Raw genomic sequence first — 7,800 nt, 5'->3', positions numbered from 1 at the left:
TTCTAATAAATGGCATTCAATGTTTTAATTTGTTGGCTGAATATGTTAACTTGCTGGCTGAATTTACTTTAATATATGGTTTTCATGCTGTTAAGTTGTTGGCTGAATGATGGACTTATATATGGTTTTCATGTTGTTAAGTTGTTGGCTGAATGATGGATTTATATATGGTTTTCATGCTGTTAAGTTGTTGGCTGAATGATGGACTTATATATGGTTTTCATGCTGTCAAGTTGTTGGCTGAATGATGAATTTAGTGTTATATATGGTTTTCATGCTTGCTGAATGAACGGTTAAGTCAAGTCTAGTTCATGCTGTTATCTTTTGTGTTAGGCATGCCATGTATCCATGCCATAGCAGCCATAAGGAAGAGGCATGATCATCCAGAGGATTATGTGCATCCATGGTTATGCATGGAGTCAATACACAAGACATATGCTCATTGTATTCAGCCAGTGCCAAGTGAGGAGTTCTGGACAAGGACTGAATATTCTAGGCCGGATCCTCCTATCATAAAGAGACCAATTGGCAGGCCAAAAGTACATAATAGACAGAAGGATCCAGCTGAGCCAATGATGCAACAGGGAGATAAGTTGAAGAGGTAATTCAAAGTCACTTGTAGTAAGTGTGGTTCAACGGGACATAACTACAAGACATGCAAGGGCGCTCTATCTGATCCCAATTGGAAACCTAAGACAAAGAAGCCCAAGAAAGGTTCCACATCTCAGTCAATGGCAGTCATCCCACTGTCACAATCAGCTCCAAATGATAGTGTAAGTAATTTGCTTTAGGAGTTATATGGTTTGATTTCTTAACTATGATAGGAGTTTATGTGCTTACTTGAATATTTATTTACTAGTTCTTGTTTATATGTTTAGGAGTAATCTACTTGATTTATTGTCTATTTTGGTCAGGATGCCCCACCTAGTCAGGATACTCCATCTGTTCAGGATCATAACATAACCACTCAGCAATCCACACCTGATGTAAGTTACAATCTGTTCAATGTGCATGATTGATTATTGTGTGACTACCTTGTATAATTTGTATGACTAATTACAATGCTTGTCAACCCAGCTCTCAACACAGGTTTCAAGTGGTGTCATCCCAGGTCCTTCCAACCCTGTGGCAGCAACACCATCAGTACCCCAAGTCAGGCCCGCACCAGTGACCAGAAGGACACCGTTTCGCCCTCCACTCCAAGTTCCATCTACAACGGCCCAAAAAACTCAAGCAGCTCCAGCGAGGATGAGGCCCAAGCAGAAGATATTCAGGCCACCAGCTCCACTATGCCCCACTCCACAACCCCCTCAAAGTCAGCCAAACTCCACTGGCCCACAACCACCTCAAGTCGTACCAGGAACAAGTGGATCAGCTACCTAGGAGACATTAGCCGCAGCAAGCCCGGCCACAACCAGATTGTTCAAATTCATCCCTAATCCACCTACCATTGTGCCTAAGAAGTGAAGATCTGTGTAGCTTTTAGTTATGTTGATTTTGTAGTTTGGCTTATGCCTTGTATTTTGTGTTTGAGGCTTACTTTTGACATGTTAAGCTTCATCAAACTGTTCAGTTTAGGAGACTTTTTCATTTTGGGAAGATTTAGTAAACAGTGGCTATGAAAAACTTGAAATCTTGTTTAGCAATATAACATCTTCTTTCTAAATTATGTATGCAACTACTGCCTCTAATTCCTCAATGTTTCCAAGTTTATTTACATATTCAAAATATAAGTTTAACTCACTAATATTATAACTAGAGTTCCATTTAGATTACAGGACCCATGACTTGCCAAAATGGCATGTTTCAATACACAACATAAACCTACAAAATGCCATTCTCTATCATGATTGCTATAGTTCATCTCTCAAGCACTAGCTACATAAAAGGCAACAACAACAGCAAATATAATTACAGAAAACCACAAGGCTAATGGATTTTTCTTCTTCTCCAAAGCAATAATTTTCTCCTCCAAAACAGCCATTCTTGCATCCAGTTCATCTTCGTTTTCCTTTTCCTCTTCTACAACTTCAACATGTTTCTCAACCAAATCTCTGCTGTCACAGATGCAACAATTGCTTCCTATTCTGGCAAGATGCTCATCGACCCAAACAAAAAATTTGCAATGAGGTTCCTTTCCCTGTCAAAATCACCAACATCATCTACTGCCCGCATCCATCTCAGATCAAACCAAAGCAATAATTTTTAAACTAACCTTGTACAATGGACAACCCAAGAAGATTCTGTTAGGATTGCTTCTGGTCCTCGACTTATACATTATTGCATAAACTCCACAAAAACACCTAGGGGCGACGGCGTCGTCTGGATGGTCAGCATGAACACCACCTGCTACTGAGTTTGAAACAGAATTTTCTTCTCTTACTCCACTAACGCTTCTTCTTGAGGTTGATGATGCCCCCTTCGTAGCCATTACTGAACTCTGAACAACTCTTCTCCTCAACACCAGCCACCACCATGAAGGAACGACCCAGACGAATTTTAGTGTTAGGGCAGCACTCAAAACGACGTCGTTTTGAGTTAGAGGGACTTATGTGTCCTGTTTTCAAATCCTCCAACCCACTAACGTGCCACGCTGGAACGCCGTTGAGCCAGGTAAGCATAGGGGGAGCCAAGTCAGCATTTTCCGTCTGGTCTGACGGTGGCTCACGGACGAAGGGACTGATCGGTCTGGTTTTTAGAAACGTCAGGGATTTAAATGTATTTTCCAATGCTCAGAGACGAAAATATCCTCGGGTTAAAAAGTCAGGGACTAATTTGTCCTTTTCTCAAAATCCAAAGTGAACTGACTAGAGTTGGGTTGATCAGTATTTTTTACTCAACCTTTTACTTTAAATTCAACTTGGGGATATTTGAATTCATTGTTTCTTCACTTCACCCTAACGCTATATTACACTCTTCACTTCACCCTATAATCTATACAAAATAGCATAAAATATAGTATTTACTATTTAGTATTTAGACGTGATTTTCTTTGCATATTAGTATTGAAGCCAAGTCTAGCGATAGATAAACAAACGGACAAGGTTATTTTAATTCACAGTGAATAATACTCTTTTCTTGTTTAAAAGATAAATTATTTTTTTACAATTCAAAAATTTATAATAGATCCTTAACAATTCGGGTAATTAATTTAAACAGTCAATATAAATAATAATTTACTGATGTATCAGAAACTACTTAAACTAATAATAAATATTGTTTAAATTATTTACTTAAATAATTAAATACTGATTATGAATTTTTTCATTATGGAGGAACTTTGGCTTTTGGACAAATATTCAGGATTTGAAAAAGATATTTATTCTTTAATTTATTTATGAGATTTGTGCAAAAAACTTATCTCCAAAATTTATTTACTTTTTTAACAAATATTGTTTGCATACTAAAATTAGTTATAATATATTTATATATAAATATATATAATTTAATTCACTTTATTTATATACATATATTATATTTTAATATATATTTTATATTAATAATTAATTTTAATATACACGTTTTTTTTAAATTAGGATGTATACCAAACTTGCCCTAAAAAGAATGAGATGCGAGCTGATATATGAATATGAACATTAAATATTATTCCTAGTCTTCAAATTTGAAGACATGTGGCTAATAAAAAGGCAAATAGTATCCGATCGACGAATATTTAAATTGAACAAGTATTGACGGTGTATCATGTGATTTTCAGGATAATAAAGATATACAAGAAAATAAAAAAAATTCGGAATAAATAAACCATAAATTTTAAAATATGCTGATAAAAGTATCTTAAAAATTAAAAAATTTGATAAACTATTTAACCATTAGTTCGTCTCATTTTTTTAACAGAAAATACTTACATAATCTTTTTTTTTTTGGTGTATAAATACTTACACATATCTTATATTCTTATTATTCACTAGCCGGTAGTTCTTATAAATAATGTGAAGGATTATAATGTGTGTATAATACGAGTAGAAGTAATAAAGTAATTTTAATATCTATTTTATATTTAAAATTTTATTTAAATAATATAGATTAAATAATAAATACAAAGATTTTAGCTAGTATGTTTTATAAAAATTTTATTCTTTGATTGTATGAAGATTTTATATATATTTTAATAAAATTAAAAGATGTTTTATATAGATAAAATTTAAGATCATATAGTATGAGTCTTACATTTCACTTAATAATAAAGAGATATATATAGATTTAGAGCTAATAAGTTTATTATGCACTAATAAACAGTGAGTGCTTCCGTTGATGTACTCAAATACAAGTAGTCAGGTGATGGGGTAAAAAAAAAAAAAAAAAAAACCAAAGAAAAGATATAATGACAAAATTGAGAATATTGATGGGTGGTTCATGTTGAATAAGTTCATAACACATTTCTCATATCAACATAGTACAAAAGATAATTAATAATGTGTACCCAAAATATTTATTTTTCAAATGAGGGATTGGAGTTCGGAGTCAAAAGGTATAAGCTAGTTAGTGTGGATTGAATGAAATTAAATTGCACGACTTAAAACGAAACTAGCTAGCTCAGTTATAACAAATTCGAAACACTAACTTCTTTTTCTTTTTTGTTAAAGCTAAAATAACGATTTAACACTTAACTATTGATGATTTTCTACCTTGTTTTTTAATATATATGTTTTAAAGAACGATATAAGAACAATATATATAACGAAGATATGGCAATTATAATTCTTCAGAGATCACTGGAAAGACTTAATGGTTATAAAAGGATGCAGTAGAAAAGAGACAAATTGTAAAGGACATAACATGTCAAAGGCTAAGATAGCTTGTTTCTTGAACCAGCTCACTCTATCTATCTATGATTATGAATGTCTTAGTGTTAATAGTTCCAGGCCCCTCAGAGATTGAACAAATTTGTTTAAAACTTTAACCTCAAAGAATTCCCGAAAATGATTGTCCCAGTAAAATCTTATATATTCACCAGCAAAGTTGATCTCAAGTCTCAAATAATTACCTTTCACTCATATATATATATATATATATATATATATATAAACATAATCTCGTATGAACCCCACCTACTTTTGTGGCCCGTCAACAGCTATATAAATATATGCTACGTAGTTTGCAATAACTGAACAATAAGGACTAGCTAGAAATTATATATGTTATTATATCTAATTAAGCCTAATAACTGAAGAACTAATTAATAAAATCAAATGTGTACTGCATGCTCTCTGATCTCTCACATGCACGACTACGAATAATGATGAACATGTACAATAATGTCTTAGTCATATTGCCACAATTTATCCAAACAATATAAGTAGGAAAATTATCAGGTGTTCCCGAGAACATCGGTGTTCCAGTTGTTTTAACCGTTGATTTTAATTAATATATATTATATATAATTTTTATAATTCAGATCAACGATTAAAACAACTGGAATACCGGTGTTCCTGGTACACCTGATAACCCTCCTATCTTATAATTATGAAAGGAATCAACCCCAAATTGGTAAAATTTAATCTTTTCTAGTTGGGGTCCTCTCCTTTAATTTGATCAACAACATATAATGGAGCTGCGTCAAGTGGGGGCATATGCAGTCGCTTTACAAATTCTGCTTTACCCATGTGTGGTGGTTGAAAATTTTCAAATACCCATAATATTTCTTCTTCTTTTTTTAAATTTTGAAAAAAATAAATAGAAATTAAAAGTTGGAGACGGATGCAGTGATATGCACAATTGAGTTGCTGCTCTTTCATCATAATATGTGCTAAGGTGGTTTGTACTTTGTGGTGAAATTTAACAATATACTATAAATTCGTATATCTTTTAAAAGATTAAAGTGCTAAGTAAAAACATATGAATAATTTTATATCAAATACATTAATTATGACAAAACAAAAAAAATATTACAAATGGCACTACAATAATAGTAAGTATTTTTGTTATTAAATAAAATTAAGTGCGTATCACAAAAAATTCAAGTACAGTATGGATTAGTTGAAGTCTAAAGTCTTTATGTGTTAAAAGTTGTAAGAATTTATAGTCTTTCTTAAAGTTAAAGCGGTGATCTTTAAAATATTGAGGGTGAGTTTTCTAGCAACTCGCAAATGCATGCCTCTGTGTCAGTGTCACACAGTAGTTTTCCAATTTAGGTTAACATTATATTTTGAACTACAGTAAGACAGTTTTGTTTAGTTGGTATAAATACAATTTTGTTCTTATAATTAGTTCTTTATGAGTATAGAAGTCAAACTTGATGTCTGATTTATTACTATTATTTGATAAGAGAATAAAATTTAGAAAAAGTATAGGTAACCAACAATATTTTTAAATAATGTATGAACAATGTGAATTAATAGAGTTAAAAGAATAAATTTAAATTAGTAGCATTAAATTAGGGTGTAATGTATCTTTATTTGATTGGTGATTGTTCATGTTGTTTAAAATAATCATTGTTTACCTAGTACTCTCCAAAAATGTAACTCCAAACCATTTAACTAATCAAGTCCAATTAAGTTACTATAACTTAATTCAGTTCCATGCGCCACTATTTTTAACAACCTTTTGACTTAACACGTGACTATATATAACTGCCATTTTTATGTGGATTTTGTTTTTTTTTTTCAAATTTTTTCAACGTTTTCTTTCTTTTTTGTATTCTCTTTGTTCTTTGCATTTTTTTTGTTTACGACCAATGTTCTTTGATCTTATTTAAAGATTTGGATCAAATTTTTTTGAAATTAAGTTGTGAAATCAAATTTGAATAGGTATTTCATTTTCGAAGACAATGAATGATGCAAGTTAACACTGTTAATCGAACTAGGATAAATTTGATTATTGTTTTGAAACGAGTCAAGTAAATGAGATTTGGTTCGAACCTCGTTAATATAGTTCGTTAGTAGTTTATGTTGGTGTAGTTATTTTGTCTATTGAGTTGAATAATTTCGTTATATAAGTATAATAATTTATTTTTGGTACATTTTGAAAAGCGATTATAGAATTATTTTCGGTGTTGTACTTATAAGTTTTTGTTATTTTTTGTGTCCATTTGTCCTAAAGGTTGAAATACTTTTAACATACTTTAATAAGTTGATGTTACTTTTTCTTTTTCTTCTTTTTTTTTCTCATTTTTCTCTTTTATTATCGTTATTGTCATCATCGTTATCTTCTTTTTATATGTACAACAATTCAACTCCAGAATGCACTAAAATTTTTTAATACTGACGACACACAAACAAACTCAGTTTAAAACAAATACAAACTATAAATATACTTTATTTAAGATTTGGATGTATAACGTAACTGTAAAATTTAAGAGAGTTTGTATGTATATTGAATTCTTTCTCTTATATCTTTTAAATTTAATTTTATTTATGATGTGCAAACTACAAATTTATTAATTAGTCGCAACCATTTTAATTTCTTGGAGTAGGTAGGGACTACTAGGCAATGAAGCTGTTGATGAAGGAACAAAGAAACCTAGCTATTAGCTATATACTTCATTTGAATCAAGAGAGGTAGATATCTCTGTTGATGTATTTACATTACATTTTTTTAATGTGTAAAAGAAAAATTTAAATTAGCATAATCTTCATAAATATTTTCAGTATATAATAAGTCTTATGCATTGGTGATGAATATATAAACCATTTTGATTTTAAGGTAGAATAATGTCCGATCCTAATTTCATCTATAGTAGTTGCTGAATTATTATGACCGGTGGAATCAAAATAGGCCCTTACATGAGGTTACAGAGACTTTTGTACAGAAAGTCATGTTTTCCTTTTATTTGGCAAAATT

This window comes from Arachis stenosperma, chromosome 5 (assembly GCF_014773155.1).
Source record: "Arachis stenosperma cultivar V10309 chromosome 5, arast.V10309.gnm1.PFL2, whole genome shotgun sequence".
NCBI lineage: Eukaryota > Viridiplantae > Streptophyta > Magnoliopsida > Fabales > Fabaceae > Arachis > Arachis stenosperma.
The sequence above is the reverse complement of the archived record's forward strand: the minus strand, read 5'-3'. Positions refer to the sequence as shown.